The following is a 27,037-nucleotide window of genomic DNA, read 5'->3' as shown; positions in this document are numbered from 1 at the left end:
GCGCAATGCAGGCTCGCAGCCATCCGCCGATGGTAGATGAAGAGACCTTCTTGCCTTGAGAAGCTGGTTGAAAGGAGACGAATAGAGATTCGGATTTCCGAAACTGGCCGTGCGCTTGATGTATCTGCGAATAGTCCTGCGCACATCCAGCATGTGCCAGCGCTTTTCCCTCGGGTGCCGAGGATGCGGGCAAACATCCGGAAGGACCACCTCCTGCGCCTGATGAAACCAGGAATTGACCTTCGGAATGAAGGAAGGGTCCAGCCTCAGGATTACTCTGTCGTTACGAATGAGACACAAGTCCTCTCTGACTGACAAGGCAGCCAGTTCCGATATGCGACGAGCAGACGTGATAGCAACCAGAAAAACCGTCTTGAATGTGAGGTGTCTGAGACTGGCCGTCTTAATGGGCTCAAACGGGGGCCCGATGAGGGACCGCAACACTACATTGAGATCCCAAGATGGGTATCTGTGGACCACTGGGGGTCTCAGGTTGGTCGCTCCCCTGAGGAAACTGCGGATGGTCGGATTCCGGCCAAGAGATGCGTAGCCCTCAACTGAGAGGATGGTTGACAGGGCTGCCGCCTGGCGCCTCAGGGTGTTAGGTGCCAGGCCCTTGTCCAAACCTTCCTGCAGGAAGTCCAGGATGACAGGAACCGAAGCAAGGGGCGCAGACGTACCATGAGCCGTGCACCAGCTGGCGAAGGATTTCCAAGTGGCGTCGTAGATGCGCGTCGTGGACTGCCGTCGTGACGCTTGGGTGGTGCCAATCACCTTGTCTGACAACTTGCCTCTGCTTAGGAGATCCCTCTCAAGTGCCAGACGGCCAGCTGCAGCCACTGGGGTTCTGGATGTTGAAGGGCCCCCTGGCTGAGAGAGATGTCCTGTGGAGGAATCCGCCACGGTGGTGTGATCGAAAGACTCACCAAGTCTGCAAACCAGGTTCTCCTGGGCCAGTACGGTGCTACCAGCAGCACCTCCGCCTCCTCTGCTAGGATCTTCCTGATGACTCTGGGAAGAAGAGGTAGCGGGGGAAAAGCGTAAAGCAGACCTTTCGGCCACGGGCCGTGCAGCGCGTTGACTCCTTCCACCCTCGGGTCGTGGAACCTTGTGAAGAACCGCGGAAGATGCGCGGTGGCGAACAGGTCCACCAGCGGGAGGCCGAACCTCTGGGACAGTTGCTGGAACAGCAGCGGATGTAGACGCCACTCCGAGTGGTCGACTGTGGATCTGCTCAGCCAGTCCGCCTGGGTGTTGCTCGTGCCCGAGATGTGCTCCGCCTGAAGAGAAAGGAGATACCTCTCCGCCCATCGACCCAAGAGCTCCGCCTCCTTCATCAGGGATCTGGAGCGCGTTCCCCCGTCGATTGATGTGCGCCTTGGTGGCGACATTGTCTGTCATGATGCGCACATGGTGGCCCTGAACGGTGCTCTGGAAGCGCTTCAGCGCAAGCCTGACTGCCCTCAGCTCCAGCCAGTTGATGCTGTGAGCGGCTTCGGAAGGGGACCACCTGCCCTGTGCGAGCTGGTTGTGGCAGTGGGCCCCCCAACCGAACAGGCTGGCATCCGTTGTGATGGTGAGCCTGACTGGCTCCTTGAATGGCGACCCCTTTAACAGGGCCGGAGACAACCACCACTTTAGAGAGCGACGTACCTCTGCTGGAACTGGAATCAGTCTTGTTGAGCTGCTTTCGTTTGTTCTTTGATATGGAAGCAGGAGCCACTGTAGGGGACGGGAGTGAAGTCTCGCCCAAGGCACGATTGACAGGCACGAGATCATCTTGCCGAGGAGCTGTGAGAGCTGAACCACCTTGACTAGACGTGACTGCTGCACCTGAACGACCATCTCCCGAAGGCTGGCCACCCTTTCCGGGGACAGGGATACCGTGCACGAGGTGGTGTCGATGACGGCCCCTAGATGCTTCAGTCTGGTCGTGGGAACGAGATGACTTTTTTCCAGGTTGATGGTGAACCCGTGGTCCCGGAGCGCCTGCATGGTGTGTTCTAGGTCGCTGACAGCTTGTTGATGCGATGATGACAGAATGAGAACATCGTCTAGGTAACAGTGGAGTCTGACCGGACGTGACCGTAGAAAAGCCGCCACGGCTGCGAGAACCTTTGTGAATGTCCTGGGCGCCAATGACAGGCCGATTGGCATTGCCCGGTACTGGTAATGGAGGCCCGCGTAAGAGAACCTCAGGAACTTGCGGTGGGCTTTGCGGATAGGGATGTGGAGGTAGGCCTCTTTGAGGTCTATGGACGTTAGTATATCGCCTGGCCTGATGCACCCCAAGATGGACTGGAGGGACTGCATCTTGAACCTGCGATATGACACGTGGTGATTGAACCTCTTTAGATCTAATATCCCCCTCCACCCTCCTGAGTTTTTGGGGACCAGAAACAGGATGGAGTAAAACCCTCTTCCTTCCTGGCCTGCTGGGACAGGTTCTATGGCCCTGATCTCCTTGAGGTGCCTTATCTCCTGTTCCATGAGGGATCTTTTGACTAACCCTGAGGGAACTGGACACTGGATGAAGTGGCGGGGAGGGGGGGACCAGAATTCTAAAGTGAGACCCATGCGGACCGTTTGAAGAACCCACTGGTCCGATGTGGTCTGCTCCCATTTGGCGTGGAACAACTGCAACCGCCCTCCTATGGGAGCTGACCTGTGATGGTCATTTATACCTCCTAAAGGGTCGGGAGCCGGAGCCCCCCCGAAATGGCCGCTTGGAGAAGGGCTGCTGGCGACCTCTGTCTCGAAAGGACTGACGGTCCTGAGACCGCTCACCCTGCTGGGGATACGCCCGATGATAGGGGGCGGAGCTGGTGGAGGGCTCATTGTTCCGAAAGGCCTGGCTCCTGTAAGAGCCAGGACCTTTACGATCAGGCTTTTTGGTGACTGATGGCATCACTTTCTTTTTGTCCTTGTTTTCCACAAGGACTGGATCAAGGACCTCACCAAACAGCTTGTCCCCTTTAAAGGGGGCAGTAACAAGCTTCCATTTGGAGCGCATATCCACATTCCAGTGCCTAAGCCACAGGAGGCGTCTGGAAGTAACATTAGACGCTAGGGCACGCGAGGCAAACTTAGCAGCATTCAGAGTGGCATCAGCAGTGTACTCTGTGGCTGCCATGATTTTATTGATATCCTGCCTGACTTTAACGTCCTTGGCAGGTATCTTCCTCAACAACTGCCTCAGCCACAGGAGAGCCGCCCTGGAGAAAAAGGAGGCTGAAGCGGAGGACTTAATGGCCCATGCAGCTGCCTGATGGGTCTTGTGACAAGCAGTTTCGGTTCTCTTGTCCTCAGCCTTGAGCCCCTCCAACAGGTCAGGAGGGAGCACAGAAGAGGAGGTAAGAGCCGCTACAGGGGGATCGATAGGAGGGAGCTTGAGCAGCTCCTCCAGGCTGGCATCCACCGAATATAGCTTCTTGTCATGGCTGCTGGGGGTAGCCATGGTAGCTGGCTGCGCCCACTGTCTTTGAACTAAATTGAGGAACATCTTGGGTACAGGAACTATTTCCTGGACCGAAATGGGTTCCTCAAAGAGATCCCCAGATAGATCATCAGGGTCTACAACCACCTGAGCTGGGGTGGTGGACCCCATGTGAGTTGAGATCTTAGCCTTATCTAAAATGGTTTTGAAATTATCCAAATTAAATAAGCCTGAAAAGGCCGGCTTTTTAGCGGGGCTTGCCTCATCCCCAGAGAATTCAGCTTCCTGCCTAGGAAGAAATTCCTCTTCTTCCTCCCAGTCTGACTCATCGGAGGCCACTGAAGAATGCAGGGACGGAGGTGGAAGGCTAGGAGTCATCTCTCTGGAATCCTCCTGGGGTTGCAAATGGTGGGTCTTGCGAGTGCGCTTGCCACCTTTTCGCATGCCTGCCTCAATGCCCTGGGAAATGGCCCTGTTAATTATTTCCTGCATTTCAGTGGATAGGTTAGGCCCTTGGTCCTCAATGGGGCGAACCCTTTGAGTGGGCCCGGGGATCGGCTGTTGAGGGGCTAAGGGCCCCATTGGAGCTGGTCCCTCATCCATATCAGAGGGACAGGCAAAGAGATCCGCCTGATCAGCCATGGAATGGCCTGGAGAAGTTGCCATGGCCAAGGAATCCCCTTCCTCTTCACTATCAGAAATGGGGCTCCCTGGGCTGGAGGAATTTCCCTGGAGGGCTCCCCAGGAGACACCGAAAGGGAAGATTGGGCCTGCTGTTGGGCTTTGGAAACCTGTATTTCTAAGGCCTTCTGTCGCCTTAATGCATCTTTGTCTAGGCCTGAACCCTGCTTGGGGCCATGCCTGGAGTAAGGCTTACTCCCTCTAATGGCCTCCCTGGCAGCTTTCCCGGCCTGTCTTACAGGGGCTCTGGAAGAGACACCCTCAGAAGTCTCAGGGGCCTGATCTGCCATGGTAACAATCACTGGTTGGAGCAGTAGGGGGATGGGAAAACCACCACTCACCACCTCCAGAAAGCCCACCGCAGCACGATGCTCCTGAGGAGACAGAGAAACTGCAAGGCCTGAAGTAGCTTGGAATTTCTTAGGCGCGAGCAGAATTCGCTCCCAGCGCCTGCAGGAGAGTAAAGGAGGAGACCCAGCAGGCCACAATCCCACGCCGCTATCACTTGCTTGGATTGGGGCCCAGGTCGCCGGTCACACCGGGCAAGTCTGACTCCACACGGCTCCTGCAAAGAGCCAGGCACCAGGCAGCTGCGGCAAAAAACTTTTAAAAGTAAAGCCGGAAGATTGCGCAATCCAAAATGGCAGCCGGAACTCACCGGAGCTTTTGCGCGCCAAATTTAAAGAGGGAAGAAGCCAAAATGGCTGCCCTGGAAGCCCACGCAGCAATTTGACTTGCTAGAAGCACAAATTGCAACGGAGGGCTTCCAGTGGGAATCGGCCCCCAGTAGGGGTGCCCCAACAGCGCTGGCGTCGGCACTCCGACCCATGCGCTTCCCCCAACAGCTGCCTGTGGCTTCTAGGAGCCAGAGCAAAGCCCCGGACTCCAGGAGAGCCGAAAGGGTGAGAAAAACCCAATTAAAAAGGGAAAAAAACAAACTTAAATTTAAACTCACCAGCCTGCTCTAAAAATCCTTAAATATGCTGTTTTAAAAAATTATTCTTCCTCTGGAGAGTCCAAGGAATCAATCTTAGAACTGGAGAAATCTTAAAGCGCGTCTACTGGGCTAGCTGAATTGAAAAAATCTGAGGAGAGTCGGCACCAGAGGCGTGGCTTAAAGTTTTCAATTCAGTTCTGGGCAGATTGGCTGTGTTTAACCCTTCTTTGGACTCTCCAGAGCAGCGCCCTGGAAAATGTACTGTTTCACAGAAAATGGAGGATGTGATTCTAGCTCTTTAGGGAATCTTCAAATCCTTTTGTACATAATATTATAAAACTTTGCCTCTGTTGACTAATTATGGATAAGAACATTTCATTTGTATTTTCATTAACGTGAGCCAACACATTCAAATGCCTTTGGATTGAAGATGTTTCTAATATTTATTTTTTGCATTCTTTGGGACTATAATGGTATGTGTTTTAAATCTAGGTCAAATTATTTTAAGTCAGTCATTTTAAAAATGTAGATTAGGCAAATGTTTTAGGAAATAAATATATTTTATTAACTTTATTATTTCTAAGTAATAAAGAAGAATCCTCTAATCTTCATTAATTTGCTATTTAATTATATGTTTACTATGCCGAGTGGTTGATACTATGTTTATCTACTTAATTGCTGATGTTAACCCATAATTTTCACTTTCCATTTTTACTCCAAAATGAGCTCTCCTAAGCCTTAATTACTGATCCTGTCTTTGCAACATGGAATGAGGATGACTCAGGAAATTATACACCTGCAAACCTGATACTAACACTGGTAAAATTTGTCAGAATACCCTTAACTATTTTTAACGATATTCCTAGCCTTACAAATTGGAGGAATGTCATGAGGAAGTACCTGGAATAGTTCAATTGTTGGGTGTCTAAGATATGAGGGGCAAACCTTTTGATTAGCAGTTGTAAATCTAGAAAAAGGTCTAAGTTGCACAGTATCTCAAAAAACTGCACTGAAAACCAAAGGTTTAAAAAATCCCATCTCCAGGGAGTCCAACTATGCAGTCTTTTCCTCAACATCCAAAACCAAGAAGCCTCCAAAGATTGGGTATAGGCAATAACAGTGTCACCTGAGTAGCCTGGATTAAGATGTACCATTGGATATATTCTGCATATTAATGACTTAACGACCAAGCTGACAGATGACTTCATCCAGTTGTTCCATACAGATGTTAAACATATTAATGTCCTGGATAAATGATTAACAAATCATTATTGTTATGGTTTGTCACACAGTCAGCCAGGTGAATAGACTGGATTTGCTTTTTTATTCCCTCACTGAAGGATTTGGGATAGGCAGATGTTCATGTCTGATGGTATTAATTCCTAATTGATTAGAATGTATGCTATTCCAAGTAAAGCTGCCGTTTCCAATTGACTGATGGTGATTTTGTCAATGCCAACAGTGTTCGGTGTTCAAGTGGTTTTCCAGATGCTTTGGGATTGCACCCAAATGCTTATTATTAGTGGTACCATCTTTGATTTCTTTTGCTTTAGTTGATTTATTTCTATTTGCAGTTCTTTGTCATCTATTCTGCTGTCTCCAGGTACTGTGTCACATCCACTAGCCAGATATTTTTCCTTTCCTAATGACAAGTATGTTATGTGGCAGGGGCTTATTCTAACATCTAAGAACACTTTAGCTTTTTCATTTTCTATTCCTTTGTCTAGGTTGTGGTTCCATCAGTTGTTGCTTATACACCAGTAATGGTTAACCTTTTTAGCACCAAGTATCGAAAATGGAGAGTGTGCACGGGAGCACCGGAACCTGGAAGAGAGCAAATGGCTGGTGCACACGCGTGCGATGGAACCCAGAAGAGCAGTTGGCAATGGCGTGCATGCACAGAGAGAACTCTGTGTGCCATCTCTGGCATGCATGCCAAAGGTTCGTCATCACAGTTATAGACAAAAGATATTTCTTGCAAATATTCTAGGGCACCATTGTTGCTACTTTGCCATGCTGTTGTTCATAATCAATCTATGTGAACATCTTGCAGCAACTAACTAGGTAGTCCATTGTTTCTTCAGCTTCTTTGCAGAAATGGCATTTGTTATCTGTTGCTGTCTTTTCCATTCCGGCTTTGTATACATCTGTTCCTAAGGCCTGGCATTGTGCAACCAGAATTAGCTACTCTGTCTCCTTAGTATTATCATGGTTGAATGCAGTTTCAGCCAGTTGTTGATATCCTTTCTTCTTAGTTTATATTAATTTATATTAATTTTATCTTCTTTTTTAAAAGTTTCAATAAAAATGATATAGAAAACAAATTTCAAACAAAATTATTGAAATATAAACAATGAAGAATTGGTAAATGTATATAATTTATTGTAATTCATGACCACAAGCAATCTGTTTATATTTTCAAGTGGGCTATTTATTAAATTTAATGTGTTTAAAATCCAGTTAATTGGGGTACAATGAAAGGATCCAAAACAAAAAATAAAATAAATGTGAAAAGAACCAAAGACAGAAAATTCTGATCACTGAATTAGTGAACTGGCAACCGAGCTTCCACTCCACATTCACTCACGGCTATCAGCATTACATCTCAATCAGAGTACAAACCAACTGAGATCATATAGACAAGGAGATTAATCTGCAAATATCTCTTTCAGTTCGTCAGGAAAAAAATGTGATTTTAAACAGAGGCAGAAGCTGGAAACCAACTTTGAGAAGAAATATTAGGTTTATTTCCTCTTCCCAGCAATCTAGACTACAATCTTTCAGATATCTGAAAATAATACTAATAGTACAGAAATAATTGAAACAGAAGAAAAAATGATTTAAATCAGAGTTTCCCAATCTTTCTGGCTTTGCAGACCAGTTGTGGGGGGGAGAATAGGCATGGTTCTGTGTCAACAATTGGCAATGGGCATTTGCAGGAGCAGCAGCATAAGCACCCACCACTCTTGCAAATAGAGAACACACACACACACGTGCTTGCTCACTGCTCACACAAGTGGGGATGCAAGTATGCACTCACCTACCACTTCTGCGGCCTGAAACTGGCTCAAGGTCCAGTGGTGGGCCACTGCCTGGGTGTTGTGGATCCTTGATTCAAATGATTGATAAAAATGTTTAGAAATGTTGTTTAAAATTAATGTTAGAGAACCTTTTTTGAATTTAGAGCTGAATACTGTCAGTAGTATTTATGTTATCTATGCAAGCTTAATACATGTGCATTTTCTGCAATGTAGAAGCTCTTTACTATAGAAATAGCTCCAAATTAGGAGCAGATTAGCATAATTTTGTTGTTTGCACAGCACCTTGTGTTTTCTTCAACAGAAGATTCTTTTAAGTTACTTTCTAAGATTTGAACAACTGTTATTTTTATTTCTTTTGCCAATAAATAACTGCTTGTGAATACTTAAAGCCTCAAAGGGATTTCATTTAATTTTGTCTTTTCATATTTTTAAAGTAAAGATTGATTTTATTTATATCTTGTGAGATCAATCCAGCTCCCCAGAGGAGGAAAATAGCTGATTTCTCTAGCTGCAGAATGAAATTTACAGAACCAAGAGATTGTATTATAGAATTTCATTTTTTTCTATTATTTTACCAAAAAGTAACACAGGGTATGAGCGCACTAAATCTCTCATATAGTTGGACTAGGGCAGCGATGGCAAACCTTTTTTGGCTCGCGTGCCATAAGAGGGGGGCAAGCAGGGGGGTCATGTGCGGCTGTGCCACACCCATAATGCAATGTGCGACCCTCCCCAGTGAGCATGCGCGCACTACAGGCGCTCCCCCCCATTTTTACATGCTTTTTTCGCCCTCCCCAGGCTCCAGAGGCTTTATAGGAGCCTGGGGAGGGCGAAAACAGTCTCCCCCGTCCCTCCAGACGCCCTCCGGAGGTGTCAGGGAAGCCTCAGGACGGTCCCTGAAGCCTTCGGAACGCTTAAAACGACCCTCCGAGCAAACTGGAAGTGACTTCCTGTTCCTTTGCTCAGAGGATCGTTTTGAGCACTCTGAAGGCTTCAGGGACCATCCGGAGGCTTCCCTGACACCTTCGGAACGCTCAAAGCAAGCCTCCGAGCAAACTGGAAGTCACTTCCGGTTGCTCGGAGGGTCGTTTTAAGCATTCCGAAGGCTTCAGGGACCGTCCGGAGGCTTCCCTGATGCCTTCGGAGTGCTCAAAACGACCCTCCGAGCAAAGCGGAAGTCACTTCCAGTTTGCTCAGAAGGTCGTTTTGAGCGCTCCGAACGTGTCAGGGAAGCTCATGAAACCTCCGGAGGGCCTCCGGGGGGGCAGGGAGGCTCTTTTCACCCTCCCCAGGCTCCTATAAAGCCTCTGGAGCCTGGGGACGGCAAAAAATGGCTTCAAAAAAAGGGTGAACTCAGCTTGGCAGCGCGCGCATGCGCGCTGGCCAGATAACAGGGCAGCGCCTCGCGTGCCCTGACAAATGGCTCCGTGTGCCACCTGTGGCACGCATGCCATAGGTTCGCGATCACTGGACTAGGGAAAAGATGTCAAGTATGGCACTCAAAAATATAGATAGTGAGGAGGAGCCAATGTCGCAATGAGATGACATGCGATCTCAAATCATCTTGAGATTGCCGTCGATACTTTTGCCGCTGGGTAGTCCAAATGGACCTAAACCGTCCTGCAGAGATGGTGAACAGGAAGAATACGTCTTGCTGATCTCAGGGACATCGCAAAGTCCCTGATCGATCCAAGAGAAGTTATTCAAGCCGGCGACAAAAAAATCCAGCCATTAGGCTGATGAAGTCGGGGCGGCTCCAAAACGGAAGGATATGGAAAGAGAAAGTGTTTCCAGCTAGTGAGGAATTTTTACCGTTTTAAAAAAGACTGCTTATAAAAAACTTAAAATTAATCAAATTGGAGAACAGAAGAAATAAGCGGAGGAATTAAATTTGGAATGGTTTTGGACAGTGGGTTATCTTACTTTTTAAATGCTATCTTCATGGATGGAATTTATGCAAGCCTTTTAAAACAAATGGATTAACTTTTCTTCTTCTATTTTTTTTTCTTTTATTATTCTTTGTAACCTTTGGACTAAAATTCTCCTCTTTCATTACTGTGGGTGTTCTTCTAACTCATTCAAGAATCAGACTTTTTTTTTTAACTTGAAATACAAAAAAGATACAAAAAGAAGCAAAATTGCAACAATAACACTGCTACTCGGAGGCTGAAGGTTTGTGTATTGGAAACAAAACACTCTTACTTGTCTCACTGGTTATCCTGGCTTGCTACTCCAAGTCTCACTGCTTGTTTATAGAGAGTAATCAGAAGAAAAACATACATATGTCCCTTTGAAGTATATCTGTAACCAGAGAAAGGTGATAATAAAATGTTATTGTGAATCTATGCTTTATCTTGTTAAAACCTTCCAAGCTAGAGCAGCAGTGTTTGTTAGCTGGAGAGAATGGCACAATTTCAACAGCAGAAAGAAATTTTAAGTCTGCAAAAGATATTTTCAGAAATTCAGAAATTATCAAACACATATGAGAGGACAGAGAAGAAGTTGGAAGACTTAAGAGCATCTAACAGCAAAATATGATGAAGAAGTTGGAGATGTTTATCAAATGGAAAGTGGTGGTTAAAATCCTAAAAACCGAAGAGGAAAATGAATATAAAGAAATTAAAATTGCTGATATTTATGGTAATTGGTTTGTCTCTGAAAATGGAAAGAGTGGAATACTGAAAGAGGAATTAAATGGAGGGAAAATCTACCCCAGATGGCAAGACACAGAAGAAGAAAAAACAGAAGAATTTATGGATTTAAAGAGAGAAATTTTATTAGCAATATCATTGATAACACTACCGACAATCAAAAATAAGCTGATTAAGGAAACAGAAGAAGGGCATCGAAATTACATGAGAGATTTTATAAGCAAGGAGTTGCTAAGAGGAGTCCATACAAAGCTGATTAAGGAGATGATTAGAGGACTGACACCACAAATGGCAGAAGATGTGAGACTGTTTTGCTACTGGAAAGATGCAGGTTGATAGATGGAAGAGTATAATTTAAAACTAGTTAAACTTAGTGAAATTTAGTGACAATAGAATAGTTAAATAAATAATTGATAATAATAATAATAATAATAATGAATACAATGTGTAGTGTTATGATAAGTAATAATTGGATATGAATATTGAATGGTACCCATGAAAGGAAGATTAGAAATCCTTTTGGATTATATATAAAGGTTAATAAAAAAAAGAACTAAGTTAGATACAGTTAAGTCTTGATTATTAGGGGGAAATGTTATGATACAGGATATAGTTAAATAAAGGAGGGATAATGATAACAATGTATGGATACAACATAAGGAAACTGGATGTAAATTGTAAATAGTGATTTGGAAAGGAGGATTAGAAAACTTTGTTATTAAGTATTATGGATGTTTAGCTAGAATAGGACATAAGGATTCAGTGTTATTGGAGGATTTTAGAAATAGTAAATGAAATGCCAGTAGGTGGTTATGTATTAAATCTTGGTATATTTTATGATGAAGGACGTTTAAACAATTCTAGTCAAATGAAAATGGAGGCATGATGATGGTAACATGTATAAATATCTGAGTTAAAATACTTGAGTTAATATGAATTATGTTTGTTGACTGTGGAAGAGATGCACGAAAGCCTTTTTGTAACCAACTGATACACTTTCTACAGTATGTAAAGAGGGATGTGTTGTGTTTGTTTTGAAAAATATTTTTTTATTAGATAGATGATGATAGATAGATAGATGATAGATAGATAGCAAGGTAAGAAATTTAAGCTACTAACCTCAAAAGCTAATGAAAGAGAATCCAATTAACATATTAAAAATTAAAATGTGTTAGATTAATTATGCAAATTCATAAATAACATAGCTTGGGAATTTTATTTATTTATTAAAAATAAATAACTTACATACTGTCGAGCCTGAATTTGACATATGTGTAGGCATTTTATTTAGCTCTCTATAATACTCATTTTATTCTTCGCATTTCTAAACCGCCCCCTCTCCCAAAAAGGGACTCGGGGCGGTGTACAGTCCACACAACACATAACAGATAATAAGTACAAATATAAATATAAATATAAATATACACATGGAGGAGGTTAAAAATTAAAAGAACTGTATAGAAGAATAAAATATGGCTCTAAAAGCCCTAAAATCAATTAGATTTAAAACACTACCCTTAAAATAACCAGTTGAGAGTATACTTCCAGGAGGTAGCAGTTGTAAACAATTATAATTATGCCAGGCCAGCTAATCATTTATTCCTTTTTCTTTCTCTTTACTATGTAAGGGGGTTTTCGGGCTCGCCACATTCTTAAGGTGGGGGGCTAAGGAGCGAATGGATAGTGAGGATTGTTTTGGCTAGGTGATCTTCTTTCCTATGGGAACAGAGGGTGCTCCTACTGAGAACGGAAGGTGGAGTTCGAAGACACTGGGCAATGTGGATTGATTGTTATTGGAGAATGTGACTTTTGAAGGATGTTTTAACTTACAACATTATGTGGTGTAATTCCAGTTTATGTCAGATTCAGAATTGCAATAGACTTTGCCAATTTGATGTCTACCTAAATAAAAGAAATTTGTTTTCAAAGATGGACTTTGCTCATTTCTTCATTTGGAAACCTGACACATACATTGTATAAGCATATAGTTGAATGTTGTTGTTTCTTAAACTCAATTTAAACTCAGCTGACTTTCAAAATAATTTCACCTATACAGGTTCCATTTTCTAAGAACATCAGCATTTGATATAGAATACTGACCCAGTGGGATAAGGGAAGAAATTAATGTTTCCACATGGGACAACACAAAAAGTATTTACTTATACTATTTATTTATTCATTTATTAAACAAACTTATTTAGCTGCCCAACTCAAACAGTAAAATTAGATTCTGCAACCAAGATTACCAATTTATGAAGTAGATCAGAGAAAAAATGCCCTTGTATTACAAACTATAATGAAAAAGTAAAACATAAAATATATTTTAAAAATCAATATAATCAGATATGAAGAGAACCTTAGTCCCAGAAAGATTACATTTTCAAGCAATAAACATTGTTTCAGCAGTCTGTTACTTTGCCAATTTTATTAAATTTGATTACTATAAAATAAGTACACTGCCATCTAACCATAAATAACCAACAAAATTATATAAAACTGAGAATAATTTATTCAACTTCTATTAAATGCATAATTTAGGATAATAAATGCCAGTGCAGAATATTTGCTGCTATGTCAAGTCACAAATTGCATTTTAGAATGTTTATGAACTAGAATGGGGCGTTGGTTCTTACCTGATACGCCCCTTCTCTGGGTAGGTGGAGACAGCGGTCATGCATGGGTTAACTCAGCCAGTAACCAATAGAACTGAGTCTACCAAAGTGATGTCATCGCCTCTGAGGAATGTTCTCCCGCTTTTCTTGACGAAGGAGAAGTGGACTGCTGTGCGCTATTCGATTGTTCTCAATCTCTTGATGATCCAATATTTCTCCCAGAACTCCCTCTGCGAACTAGGCCAGGACCTGAATGGGTGGGGATGACCGCTGTCTTCACCTGCCCAGAGAAGGGGTTTATCAGGTAAGAGTCCTCTAGAGATTGTCAGAGGGCGGTGCCCAGGAGTAGGTCCTTCTCTGTGGCGGACCCTACCCTTTGGAACGACCTCCCCCCAGACATCAGAACAACAACCGATCTCCGCTCCTTCCGCAGTAAACTGAAGACCCACCTGTTTCGGCTAGCCGGCCTGGCATAACTCGACAATTTTTCCACCCCTAGGTCATATTTAATTGTTAATTTTAGTTTTTAAACTATTAATGTTATTGGGGTTTTAACCTTTTTTAGTATTGTAATTATTTATTTATTTTTTACCTCCTCTGTACGACACTGTGCTGACTGTTGCTTGTGTACGTCACCCCGAGTCCCTGTGGGGAGAGGGGGCGACTAATAAGTTTAAATAAATAAATAAATAAATAAAATAAATAAATAAGAACCAACGCCCCATTCTCCAAAGTTGGTGGAGACAGCAATCATGCATGTCTTTGACAGCAGTCAAAGCTAGGCCGGGTGGGAAAAGGCTGGCCTAGGAGCTGGAAGAGGGAAGAACTGCTTGGAGGACCCGCCACCCAAATGCCGCATCTGCCGATGTGTATCTATCCACCTTATAATGGCAGATAAAGGGGGTAGTAGTACTCCAGGTAGCTGCCTTGCAGATCTCCTCCAACGAGGCCTGCCGAGTCCATGCTGCCGCTGTAGCCACACTGCGTGTGGAATGTGCCGTAATGTTGGATGGAGGAGTAAGGTGATGCACCAGGTAGGCCCTTGAAATAGCAGAGCAGATCCAGCATCCGACCATTGATGGAGAAGCTTTTAGCACTTTATTTGTGGGATGGAAAGACACGAAGAGCGCTTCGGTGTATCTGAAGGTGGCCGTTTTGGTGACACAGATCTTAAGAGCATGCTACACATCTAACCTATGCCATTTGCGCTCAAGTCTGTGAGAAGAATTAGGACAGAAATTTGGAAGAGAGGACTATAGATCAATGAAACGTCAAATTTATCTTTGGAACAAAGGAGGGATCAAGGCGAAGGACCACACGGTCTGGGTGAAATACACACAGATCAGATGGAATGGGCCGCCAATTCTGAGACCCGTCGTGCCGACGTGATTGCCACCAGAAAGGTTGTCTTCAGAGTAAGGTGATACAATGAGGCTGACCTGAGATGCTCGAAAGGAGGTAGAATGAGAAAGTCAAGTACTTTGGCTAGATTCCATGAGGGGAAACAGTGTATGACAGGAGGGCAGAGATTAGACGCACCCTTAATGAAACAGCGGACGTGAGGGTGCAAGGAGAGAGGTTCATCCCAGTGAAGAGAGAGAACCGAAGAGAGGGCCGACACCTGCCGCCGAAGTGTGTTAGGTGAGAGTCCTCTATCAAGCCCCTGCTACAAGAACTCAAATACCTGGGAAACTGTGGCCTCCAGGGGAGTGGCATCTCGAGAAAGGCACCAAGTGATGAAAGTCTGCCATGTAGATTGGTAGATTCTGTTAGTGGCTGGGCGTTGGGAAGCCTGAATGGTTTGAATTACAGTCTCAGAAAGGTTAGCCACCCTGAAGACCGCCCGCTCAGCCTCCATGTGGTTAGGCGGAGTCAGGGCAGGTCCGGATGGTGGATGGATCCCTGATGAAGAAGGAATGTTATCATTGGAAGGCGCCATGCTGGGCCTACTGAGAGATTGATCAGGTCCGCATACCAGGGTCAAGGAGGGGCGATTAGGATGAGCTCGGCCTCCTCATCTATCATTTTCCAAATCACCCTCTGTATCAGGGAGAAGGGAGAGAAGGCGTACAGAAGACCGTGAGGCCATCTGCACCTTAAAGCATCCGTCCCTTCCATGCCTGGTGTCGTTTAACAAGACAGGTACCTGGGCAGCTGCTCGTTGGACACTGTTGGGAAGAGATCTAGAACCAGAGTCCCATACCTAGATGACAGCTGTTTGAAGATGTGACGGTTCAGGCTCCATTCCGCAGGGTCGACTGTTGTGCAACTCAGCCAGTCTGCCCTGGTGTTGTCGATGCCCAAGATGTGTTCAGCATGGAGTCACCATTGGTTGCACACTTCCTAAACATGTCCCAGTCAGTGCATTCAAAGCAATCCTGAAAAGCAGAGATAGCTCCTGCTGGCCAGGTCCTCACCTGCTTCCAAACTGGTCTTGAACGCTTGATGAGTGGTCTGTATGCTGGAATTAGCATAACAAAGATGTGGTCTGAGTAGCCAAGGTGGGGGTGGGGCTTCGTCCGGTATGCACCCGGGATGTTTGTATAAACAACATCCAGCGTGTTTTCCCATCTGGTTGCAAAGTCCACATTCTGATGAAATTTAGGGAGCACAGTCCTGAGATTTGCATGATTGAAATCTCCGGCAACAATAAACAATCCATCAGGGTGTGTATTCTGCAGTTCGTTGATGGTCCGGTGAAGTATACAGAGCCTTCCTTAGCATTAGCACTAGGTTGGATATACACGTTGAGTATAATAGCAGTGGTAATTGAATTCCCTGGGTAAATAAAAAGGTCTACATCTCACAACCACAAACTCCACAAGCGGTGAAAAGTAGGTGGAAACTAGGAAAGAGTTTTTACACCATTCTGTGTTGATGTATACCCACAGTCCACTGCCACAGTCTTACCGCACAGAGCGGCATTTCTGTCGGCAAAAAACGCAGTTAACCTGTCCAGCTGAATAGCAGCATCCAGAACTCTATCACTCAGCCATGTGTCCGTGAAAACAAAAATGCAGCAGTGTCTGTACTCACGCCGTGTAGCTTGCTGGAGTCTGATGTAATCTAATTTATTGTCCAGGGAGCAGACATTTGCTAGCAGAATGGATGGTAGAGCAGGCCAGCTAGGGTTTGCCTCTAGCGTTAACCCCTGCTCGCTTTCCATGCTTCCACTTCCTCTAGCACTGCTTTCGATGCCCCCTCCTCCATCCGTTGGCTTCTGGTGATGCCGGGGTTTGAGGGCCTGGGCTTCGGAGCAAGCCAAGGTTACGCAGTTTCTTCCGCAAATCATCATTAATGGTGTTGGAGTTGTTTCTGTATTTCCATAATGTCTGCCAAAGGTACACATAAACTCTGGTTGCTCTGACATCCATGTTTCGTGGGATGAGATACAATATAAAAATAGCACCACTTTTGGATGGTGGCCTCTGCGAGCTACTGCCGCACCGCCATCTTTGAGGAAAGGTACATAGAATTCTCTTCTAAATTACATTTCTTTGCAAAATTTTACATACAAGTGCTGAAAAGAAGTCATCTGAATATGTGGAACTAGGCTATCAATAATATTCCTACGATATATATATATATATATATTTCATTGCACAGTCAGCCAGATGTTTAGAATGGATTTGGCATTTGGCAAGTACCTGGGATAGGCAAATGTGGCAATTTAATGCTGTTAAATATTGTCACAGGATGTAAGCTGTACTGAGTAAAGCTGTCTTTTGCACTTGATTAATGGCAATTGTTTTGTCAATTGCAAATGGTGCTTCAGTTGTTTCGGTATTGTATCCAAGGCATCTATTCCTTTTGGTGCTATCTTTGCTTTCCTTTGTCACAGTCAATTTATTTCTATTTGCAGGTCATTCTATTTTGTTATCTCTTTTTCTTCTACTTTGATATGTCTAAGTATTGCCTTGTCCACTATTTTTTGTCTTTCTTATCGACAATTATTAAGCATGGCATGTATATACTATTACTACTACTATTACTCCTACTATGGTTTGTTGCACAGGCAGCCAGATCTTCAGACAGGATTTGGCATTTTTGTCTACCTATTGAGTCCTTTCTAAGAACTGGATGTTTATGGTATTACAGATATCATTGCAGGATGAAAGCTGTTCTGAGTAATGCCACCTTTTGCAATTGACTGATGGCAATAGTGTTCATAGTATTCTAGTTGTTTGGGGATTGCACCCAAGGCACCTATTATTATTGAGACTACCTCTGCTTGCATCTGCAATAGTCATTCTATTTCTATTTGTCTTTGTATTTTGTGATCTTCTCCGGTTCTTTCTCGTCTATTCCATTGTCTCCAGGTACTGCCACGTCCACTATCCAGACGCTTTTGTCTTTCTTATCCACAACTAGTAAGTCTGTAAATATTTATTTATTTATTTATTTATTTATTTTATTGAACTTATTAGTCGCCCCCTCTCCCCACAGGGACTCGGGGCGACGTACAGAGCAATAATCAAGATAGCACCATAAAATCGTGCAGAGGAGGTAAAAATAAGTCCATAAATAAGCATACATACTTACATATGTAGTAGGTACCTGTCTGTTTGAATTCTAAAGTCACAGAGCAATTTAGCTTGTTCATTTTCTATGACTGATGGTGAATTTGTCAATGCTGACGGTGTTCAAATGGTGTTCCGATTGTTATGTAATTGCACCCAGTGCCTATGACTATTAATATTACCTTTGTTTTCACAGCAATTATTTGGAATTGAAGATGAACTCCCACATACATCCCTGTGGAATCCTCCCACATACATCCCTGCGGCCAATTCGCTCACACAGAGAGGGACTTCTCCTGGTGCCGTCCACTAGGCAATGCCAACGGGCGACACCAAGGAGTAGGGCCTTCTCTGTGATGGGCCCAACCCTCTGGAATGACCTCCCCCCCGACATTAGAACCACTACTGACCTCCGCTCCTTCCGGCAAAAATTGAAGACTCACCTGTTCCGATTAGCAGGCCTGGCATAATTACAACTGTCCCTCCTGGCAAATATACTATTAACTGGTTATTTTAGAGGTATTGTTTTTTAATTTATTGTGTCTGTTTTAGGGGTTTAAAAACTTATATTTATACTAGCTTTGTACAGTTCTTTTAATTACATTTTTAACCTCCTCCATGCCAACTGTACATATTCAACTTTTTATTGTATTTTGATATATTTTGCATGAACTGTACACCGCCCCGAGTCCCTTTCGGGAGAGGGGGCGGTCTAGAAGCATTAAATATAAATAAATAAATAAATAAATAAATAAATAAATAAATAAATAAATAAATAAATGAATGAATGAATGAATGAATGAATGAATGAATGAATGAATTGACAGTAAGCCAAAGTAGACTCATTTGTCTGCACTTATTCTGGTCTTCATTCCTTCCAAAAAAAGACTTCATATGTTTGTAACAAGAGATCAGTAATCAAGGCCTTCTATCAGTAATGAAGACTAACTACAAGACTTCTAGAATTCTAAAGAAGTTTTATGGTTAGCCACAGTTTCTAGCAGAAAAAGAAAGCTTGGTTAAAACTATAATTCTATTAATATATACCAGGTTGATTGATTGATTGATTTACTGCATTATATGTGATGATACTTCTGAAGACTGCTTAGGCACTTCATTGATTTAAAAATACAGAAGACTTGTAATTACTCAAATTGGATTTATTTCACACACAGTGTGTTGCTTTGCATTTATTAATATTTACATGGTAAAAGAAAGCAAAGGTAGCAATAGCACTTACACTCATAAATCCACTTTACAGTGCTTTACAGCCCTCTTTAAGTGGCTGTATAGAGTCAGCATCTTTTCCCCAACAATCTTGGTCCTCATTTTACCCAACTTCGAAAGGAAGAAAGGCTGAGTCAATGCTGAGCCTGGTGAGATTTGAACTGCCAAATTGCAGGAAGCCGGCAGGAAGCAGAAGTAGTCTGCAGTACTACACTCTAACCCAGGGGTGTCCAAACTTGAGAACTCTAAGACTTGTGGACTTCAATTCCCAGAATTCCCCAGCCAGCATGGTTGGCTGGGGAATTCTGGGAGTTGAAGTCCACAAGTCTTAAAGTTCCCAAGTTTGGACACCCCTGCTCTAACCAGTGCACTATCATGGCTCAGGTAGTACCAATACTAATAGACACCTTGGGTGCAACCCCAAATCACATAAGTGAAACCCTTTCTCACCTCAACCTCTTCCTGTCCTTAAATAATTGACTTTTTTTTTCACATGCTAGGAAAAGTATTTTCAGTAATGACAGTATCTGCAGAATTATATTTTGAGGAAAATAACTTACTGTAATATCTATTCTGTTGTTATTTGGATAGCAATCAAGATCTTCTCAAATTTTGACTGTTATTTTTTTTTAATTAAAATGCATTGCATGAGTTTGTGTATGTATGTAGTAAGCAATTTTGTAGTGATTTTATTATTTGTTTTATGCTTAGGGACCCTTTGAAAAACAAAATCTAACAAATATAAAAATACTTAATAAATACATCAGAGCTGAACTCCAATTAAAAAAACAGGGCACAAAATTTCATATTTGAAATTATTTCTCAATCGGTGCTTTTTTATATATAAAAAGAATCTATTACCTTAAGTTATTTATAAAAACAATAATAAAGGCAGGATAAAAATAAATATGTCACTATATTCAATCATCCATTACTACCATTCGCTAACTCTCCGCACAGTACAGGTCCTTTATTATTTGTTAAATAAGAGATATTGTTGCGGAGAGTGCCATCAAGTGTTATTGTTAGGAAGAACTGAATTGTCTCTCTATGTTAATGCCAAAGGTTTTGATTAGCATAAAGGTACTTCTCAAGTTGCCCTAAAATCCATGAACCGACCTCTTTGAACCACTAAATATCAAAAGCTTTCCATTTCGTTCTTACAGTTTAATATATCATTTAGCAATTTGTTTTAGAATGTATTTGTATAGACTTGTGAATATGGTGCACGCCTAAAGATAATAAAGTCCAGGGAACATTTAATAACACTTAAAGTTCTATAGGGCATTTTATCCTTTAAAATATATAAAAAGGCCTGTCAAATATTCTGTTCACTCAAAATACAACAATATAATTTTTATAAGAGCCTACAACTAGAGAATACTTCCAAATATGCTAAGAAAAAATGAACTGTGCTCAGATGTATTTGCTATATATTTCTGTTTTAAATTATACGCATGAACAGAGCACTACAAATTATCTTATGCTTCCAAAATCTGATTTAGCAGTTGAAGAAGCCTGATCTCCATTAAACAAATAAAACTTTCATCAGAAACTGAGCATCTATATCTAAATCCACTATTAGTCCTTTGATATGAAGTTACAAGAAGTTGTTTGATCTTTGCTCCTGGACTTGTAATAGATTAAAGAAAATCTATTTTAATCCTCCAATCAAAATTGTTGTATTGCATTTTGCTTGTCTTCAAAGTATTTCCATTTTTCCTTTGATAGAACTATGATATTCAAAACTTTGTATAATTCTTTGGACTAAATTCCAGAAGACAGTAGCCATATTTTCTGAATTACAGGAATAGGAAGAGCACAGAGAAGACGGTGCTACTCCTCAAATTAAAGTGTGATATTATATAGTATGTCATGATACATTTTAATACTTTTATGAATTACTTGGATGAAGAAGAATGCTTATTAAATCTACAGATTCTACAATCAAAGCTGAGTAGGTAGTCCTGGAAGAGAAAAAGTCACTAAAAATGAATTAAATTAGGTAAGATTTTTTCTGACAAAAGATGGGCTAAACATAACAAAATGGAATTGTATACTTCCACATGCTATTACTAGAATGTATGTACCTTCAAACGCACGCCACGCTTTTTTAGCAATTCTCATCTGAACTGTAGCATATTTCACTCAACAGTTATTTCCAATTTTCTGCAAAAGTTTTGAGCACTGAATGGTTGCTATGGGGAGGAAGTGATAGGAAAATGTGTTCTTGTCAGCAATGTTGCATAGATAGATGATAGATGATGGATGGATGGATGGATGGATGGATGGATGGATGGATGGAAAAATAGACAGATAGATTTGTAATTTAATTACAAATTTTTTGTAATTTTTTTTCAGACAGAAAAATATAGAGCTAATCTATATCGGTATTTTTTTAGACATTATCAGACAAAAAAAAATAGTTTTCCCAGTAAGATCACAAGCAATATAGATTTGAACATGCATTATTTTTCAGTGCTCAAAAGCCAGCAGAGGTATGTCAAGGAAACAAATCATTTTATGATAACCATAGGCAATAAGTTACATAATCATGCATATAATACTGTTACACTTATTTCATACAAACAAAGCAGAATAACTTGATAAAAATACATAGAAATTAAACTGATGCATGAAAAACAATGTGGATCATTAATGTTTACAAATACTTATTGATACTTGGTTTTTTTTCTAAGTAACCCCAAAAATATCAATTAGTCCCAAACCTTGTAATTTTTTTTTCATAAATCCAATGTAAATTTAGCTGAGATTAATTAATTACTCTATAGCCATATTTATCTAATAAGTCTATTCCATAATGATAAATGTATAGGTTCAAATAGTTAGGAAGAAAAGCAATCCAATTTATATAAAAAATTCAGATAATCCTAACAAGAGGAATATTACAGTGTACTGAATGGACTACTCCAAATTCTATTTGGTTTAAATCTCAGAATTCAGAAAATAGATTTCATTATGTATGTTTTGGTATAAGAATTCAAACCTTTCTTCTTTTGGGGAAAGGAAAGCAATGTAATTATGATTGTCAAGCTATTACAGCTTGAAAAAAATCAATGCCAGGTGAAATCTCATTGTCATCAAAACCTTATCAAAACCTTATCTCTTTTCCTTTAATATTGAACATGCTTCCCAATCTGTTCTAAATAATTTTCTGAAGCTCCAGAACCAATGGAAGGAGTGGCAAGTATAATATGCCACTCACTTTATTCCCCAAACAGAAATTTGCCCAGTTCTACAAAATCACAAGATGTAGTCTGCATCCTAGCAAATCTCAATGCAAATTGAAAGTATCCAAAATTGCAGTATTTAAAGCCTTATATATTTCGAAGTAAGAACTGTACTCTAAAAGTCATATGGAAGCAGATCTGAAAATACCAAAAAGTCTTTCTGTCTTCCTAAATCACTTTCTTTGTACTTTGAAAAACTATGAAGCCTAGTTGTGTCCCAACTTTAAGACATGACATTTTTCAATGATTAATAATTTGCCTGCAGGTCAAGAGTTAATATTCTAGCTTCAGTTTCTGTCAAGCACTATTTTTAAAGCTTATTTTTTAATAAGCTTTTGAAGCCAAGCTTTCTTTAGAATACATTTCCACACCTATCTGCAGGCAACCCACAAATGTTATTTGCAGTGTGATTAAAAAAAACCAGATTGAACATTTGTTAGAAATTCTTTCTTGAAACAATTCTTGTAATAATTTTGGATAATTCTTATATGGAAACTCTGTGTGGATTGTTCTCAGTCAACAAGTTTCCAAAGTGCCTATAAAACTTGGACCACGACCTTCAGAATAGTATAATACAGGTATTTATTAAATAGGCTTATATAACCATCCATATATCAGTGGAATTTTGGGCAGCAAATGAAGGTTGAATTTTATTATCACATCAACAATTTGCAAGTCTACATGAATGTATGAGAATGCATGGAGAGTTTCTAGCTGAACAATTTCCATATGAACAGTCATTCCCTCCATTCATACTTTTTGCATGGATACAAACAAGTTACCAATCAGAAATTCTTTACCATTGTTAAAGACTATGTTTGAGACTATCAGCATATAAAACAGGATCTGCTAATTTAGGAAGAAATCAGGATGGAATGTTGCTGTAACTATACTTAACATGTGGGAAAATATGTAGAGTAGTGAAAACCTATATACTTTGAATACAGTACTATACAATTCAGCAGACTTTACCTCCAAGTAACAGCATAGAGATTAAAGCCATTTTATACATAGAGAGATAAGCTTGGTAACCAGAAATAAACTCTTTTGAATTAAATATTTAAATAAAATATTTAAATAAAAATTGCAACAAAATACCATAGAAAGTCAGCTGTGATCCAGTCCAGGAAAGCATGAATTATTCAAAACCACTCTATGCAATGCAGTTTTTTTAAAAAAAAAATCCATAGTATTGCTAATTAATCTACCATTGCAACAAGATATAGAATCCAATGTAGCAGAGTGCAAAACAAAATTCAACAGAAAAATGAGCAAACAGATAGAACCATTTTTTTTAAAAAAAAAAAACAGCCTAATAAAGAAGGCTTTAAAAAAACATGTCTTGCTGGATACACTGAAGACTCAAATCATAAACCACAGAAAAAGATTCCTGAATATTTTAACTGGAGCTATTCGTCTGAAAACTACAAACTGTTAACAAACTGTGCAATGAATGGGGGAAAATACTAAAATGCTGAAGCAAATATGTTATTGGTGATTCCTGTCCAAAGCTGGCAAAACACAAAATAAAGTTAATTTACTCTCAAGTTGCCTTGTTGACAAATGTTAGCAAATTCCATTTTTTCAAACCTTAACAACTGTATTCAACCAAATAAAGTCACAGTTCATGAAAAGGATTTGTTTTAATCAACAGCAGAAAGCATGTACCCCTAGCCCTCAATCAAGCTAAAGCCAAAGGAGAGATTCTGTCTGTAAGCTACCATTAAAAAATGAATTCAAGCAGAGCCACATTTTCCTCCTGTATAACTCATGCTAGCAAAATGGGATATATAGGGAAGTAAATTTTTAAAAGTTTTTTAGAAAATATATTTGATAATGCAACCTTGTTATTTATCATAAGATTAGAAAAACATCCATGAGGGAACTATTATTCCCTTATAAAGCACTTTTAAAGTTTTTAAATGAAGCAAGCATTTCTTATGCATAGGTGATGCTATGGGCTAAGGACAATTCTCACTTCTGATTCCTGATAAGATAAAAACACTTGAAGAGAGAATTCTCCCATTCTGTTCTAGGTGAGGTTAAATTCTAGGTGAGCTTAAACTGACAATGCAACAAGAGATGATCAAGGTTCTTTATCTTGTTACATGCTCCTCTACACATTATCGTTTCAAGTTAACTAAGTTTCCAGCCATTATTATTTACAAGACTAAGGATAATGTAGCCTGTAAACGCGCAGAGTACCATTACAAATTCATAACCTTCTGGACCACATTGTTTACAACAGAGTAGCATTTCAACTCCCTGAAGGGCTCCAATGATAAAGTCCCCAAATCTTATGGCTTCAATTAAATAGAATTAGTTGACTTTATCATGCAATTGATTAAAACTATCACCTCAACTACATGGGGCTTCCATGGGATTTACTACTAAGGCATTCAGTGACAAAATGGCATTGTACTTTTACAATTGACATCTGCCCACGATATCTGGCATTCTTATATGACTCATTCTATACTCTGCCTACTGTACCTTCAAGAGAATATAAAGCTTTGGTGAATCTCGTTTTTACAGATATTTATTCTTATATAATGAAGTGAGGACAAGGGGCGGAGGAGGGGGGAGAGATGAAAGCAAGAGCAGATACTGTAATGCTGCATTCAGATGCTGCCTCAAAGAACCACTCTTGCAGTCTTTTCCTTCTTGCTGAACGGGATTAGGTAGCCTTCATTTTCCCTTGGCAATATTAAAATAAGGAGCTTCGGAAGCCAAAGGGAGGGGGGGCAGAATTCATAACGGTTCGCTCCTTTCAGGGCATAACGCATTCGCAGGTCCTCCTGAAAATAAGATCAGGCTGAAGGAAAAGATGCAGCGAAAACTTGAGCTCATTCAATTTAAAGATGCAGCTTTAAAGATACAGGTTTGTCTGTACGTGCCGGTCGCTTAAGGTCAGGAGGGAAAACGTTTCGCAGTCCGCTCCCATTCTGAGCTCCGGGGACTGGGCTGGCAGCCCCCAAATAGTGCAAACAAATGAATTAATTAGAACAAACAATAAATGCCGTCACCACCACCCCAAAAAACTTTACTTTCAAAGTTTATAGGGGGGAGGGGAGAATGTGATAAAACGTACTATCCGCCTCACCCTGGATTTCCCTCCCTAGACCAATGCAACTCACCCAGAAGCCCCGCAAGGTGCTCACTCCCGCAGGACGCAAAAGGCAACCCGGGTTCGGACAGGGCCCCCACTAGGGGTCGCCCCTTCGGAAAAAAAAGTTTGCCTTCTCAGCCCTCCTCCGCCTGCCCTTCTGCTCCTTTCCCGCCGCCCACCTGCTCTCCTCCGGCTGGGCTCGGCTGGGTCTTGGTTGCTTTTCCCTACGCAAAGGGCAGCGTCGAGCTTATAATCCTGGCGGCTCTTCCTTGCGGCGCCCGCCGTCTCTTCTGGAGCCCTCAAGCAGCGCAGCGCGGCAGATGAACAAGGGACGGGAGGGAAGGCGAGCGGGGGCGGGGGCGTAGCCGGGAGTGCGCGGAGCCAGCTCTTCCAAAAACCCGTGAGCGCGCGGGCGAGCAAGCACCTGCTTTCGCGCCGCGCCGGAATTTCTCTCCCACGTTCGCGCGCTCGCCTTCCCAGATGCACCTTGCGCAGCTCCGGCTCTCTGCCGCGCGCCGCCCGTCTAGATCGGCTTCGTTCTCTTTTCGCGCCGTCTTGCGGGCGCCGCCGCCCCTCAAGGTGCCTTGACTCCCCACACACCCAACCCCCTCCACGAGGTGATATCACTTGTCGCGAAGAAAATTTGGCAGAGGAGGAGGAAGCGCGCTACGCGCGTGTGCGTGTAGAGTAACCCAACTCCAGACCGCGGCGTTTGGGCTAGGGGAGGCAAGGCGCGCGTTCTTCCTTCCCTCGGAAGAGACTAGCCCGGCAGTTCTTCCACCGGCCTTTCAGTTTGCTGAATCTTTTAGTTACTTAAATAAGTGCTAGGCATTGTTCATAGGTTGCATCCTATCCTTTCTCCATGTAGGCACCTTGCCCGTCTATGCTCTTGCCTCTCTGTGCGGAATACACATACATACTGCACGCGCCAGTAACTTTAACAAGCCAAGATGATGGCACGTACCTCATTCTACAACTGATATGACGGTTTGGTGATTAATATGCCTCTCTTTGCCTCCCCTTTCTCCACCCATGAACCCTTTGCAAAGAAGTAATCACCATCACACAATCCCTTTTCAGGACAAACCATGTTTTTGCGTTTTCATTTTTTCCAGTCTTTTCTTACCTAAGAAGATTTTAAATCAGTCCAGCAAAATACCATTTTTTTATATTTCCTGTCAGCCAAACTACATGTTCTTCATGACACTAAAATATTATCTTCATTTAATTGGAAGCAACTTCCACATCTTACTTTCTTTCATTAGTTTCTCATTCATTCCAATGGAACATTATTATCTATATTTTTCCATACAACAATTGTATTCTTCTGCAAATATTGTAGCTTTACACTTTTATTTTTTTCATGTCTTCCATACCTCTTTATTATTATTCACACTACAAAAACATCTTGCCTCATATACCGATTCTCCATCCTTATATCTGTCTTCCAATCATTTTATATTCATTCATTTGCCACGTGCACATATGAAAGTACTTACCGTACTTCTTTTTAAAATTCTGGTGTTAGATTTGTTTGAAAGCAGATCTTAAGCAGTCACTGATTATCTGAAC

General features: G+C 41.8%; 1 protein-coding gene across 1 annotated transcript in view; it reads right to left on the bottom strand.

Moving 5' to 3' along the window:
- LOC309399729 (contactin-3-like) overlaps window positions 1-25,949 on the bottom strand; it is a 239,464-nt gene extending 213,515 nt beyond the window's left edge. Inside the window, exon 1 of the mRNA XM_081967803.1 lies at window positions 25,645-25,949. The gene's annotated coding sequence lies outside the window, so the exon portion shown is untranslated. The remainder of the gene's footprint in view (window positions 1-25,644) is intronic.
- Between the last annotated feature and the right edge of the window lie 1,088 nt (window positions 25,950-27,037).

Source organism: Natrix helvetica, assembly GCF_964273705.1.
Source record: "Natrix helvetica genome assembly, chromosome: 1".
Classification (NCBI taxonomy): domain Eukaryota; kingdom Metazoa; phylum Chordata; class Lepidosauria; order Squamata; family Natricidae; genus Natrix; species Natrix helvetica.
This window is presented reverse-complemented; position numbering and strand designations above follow the sequence as displayed.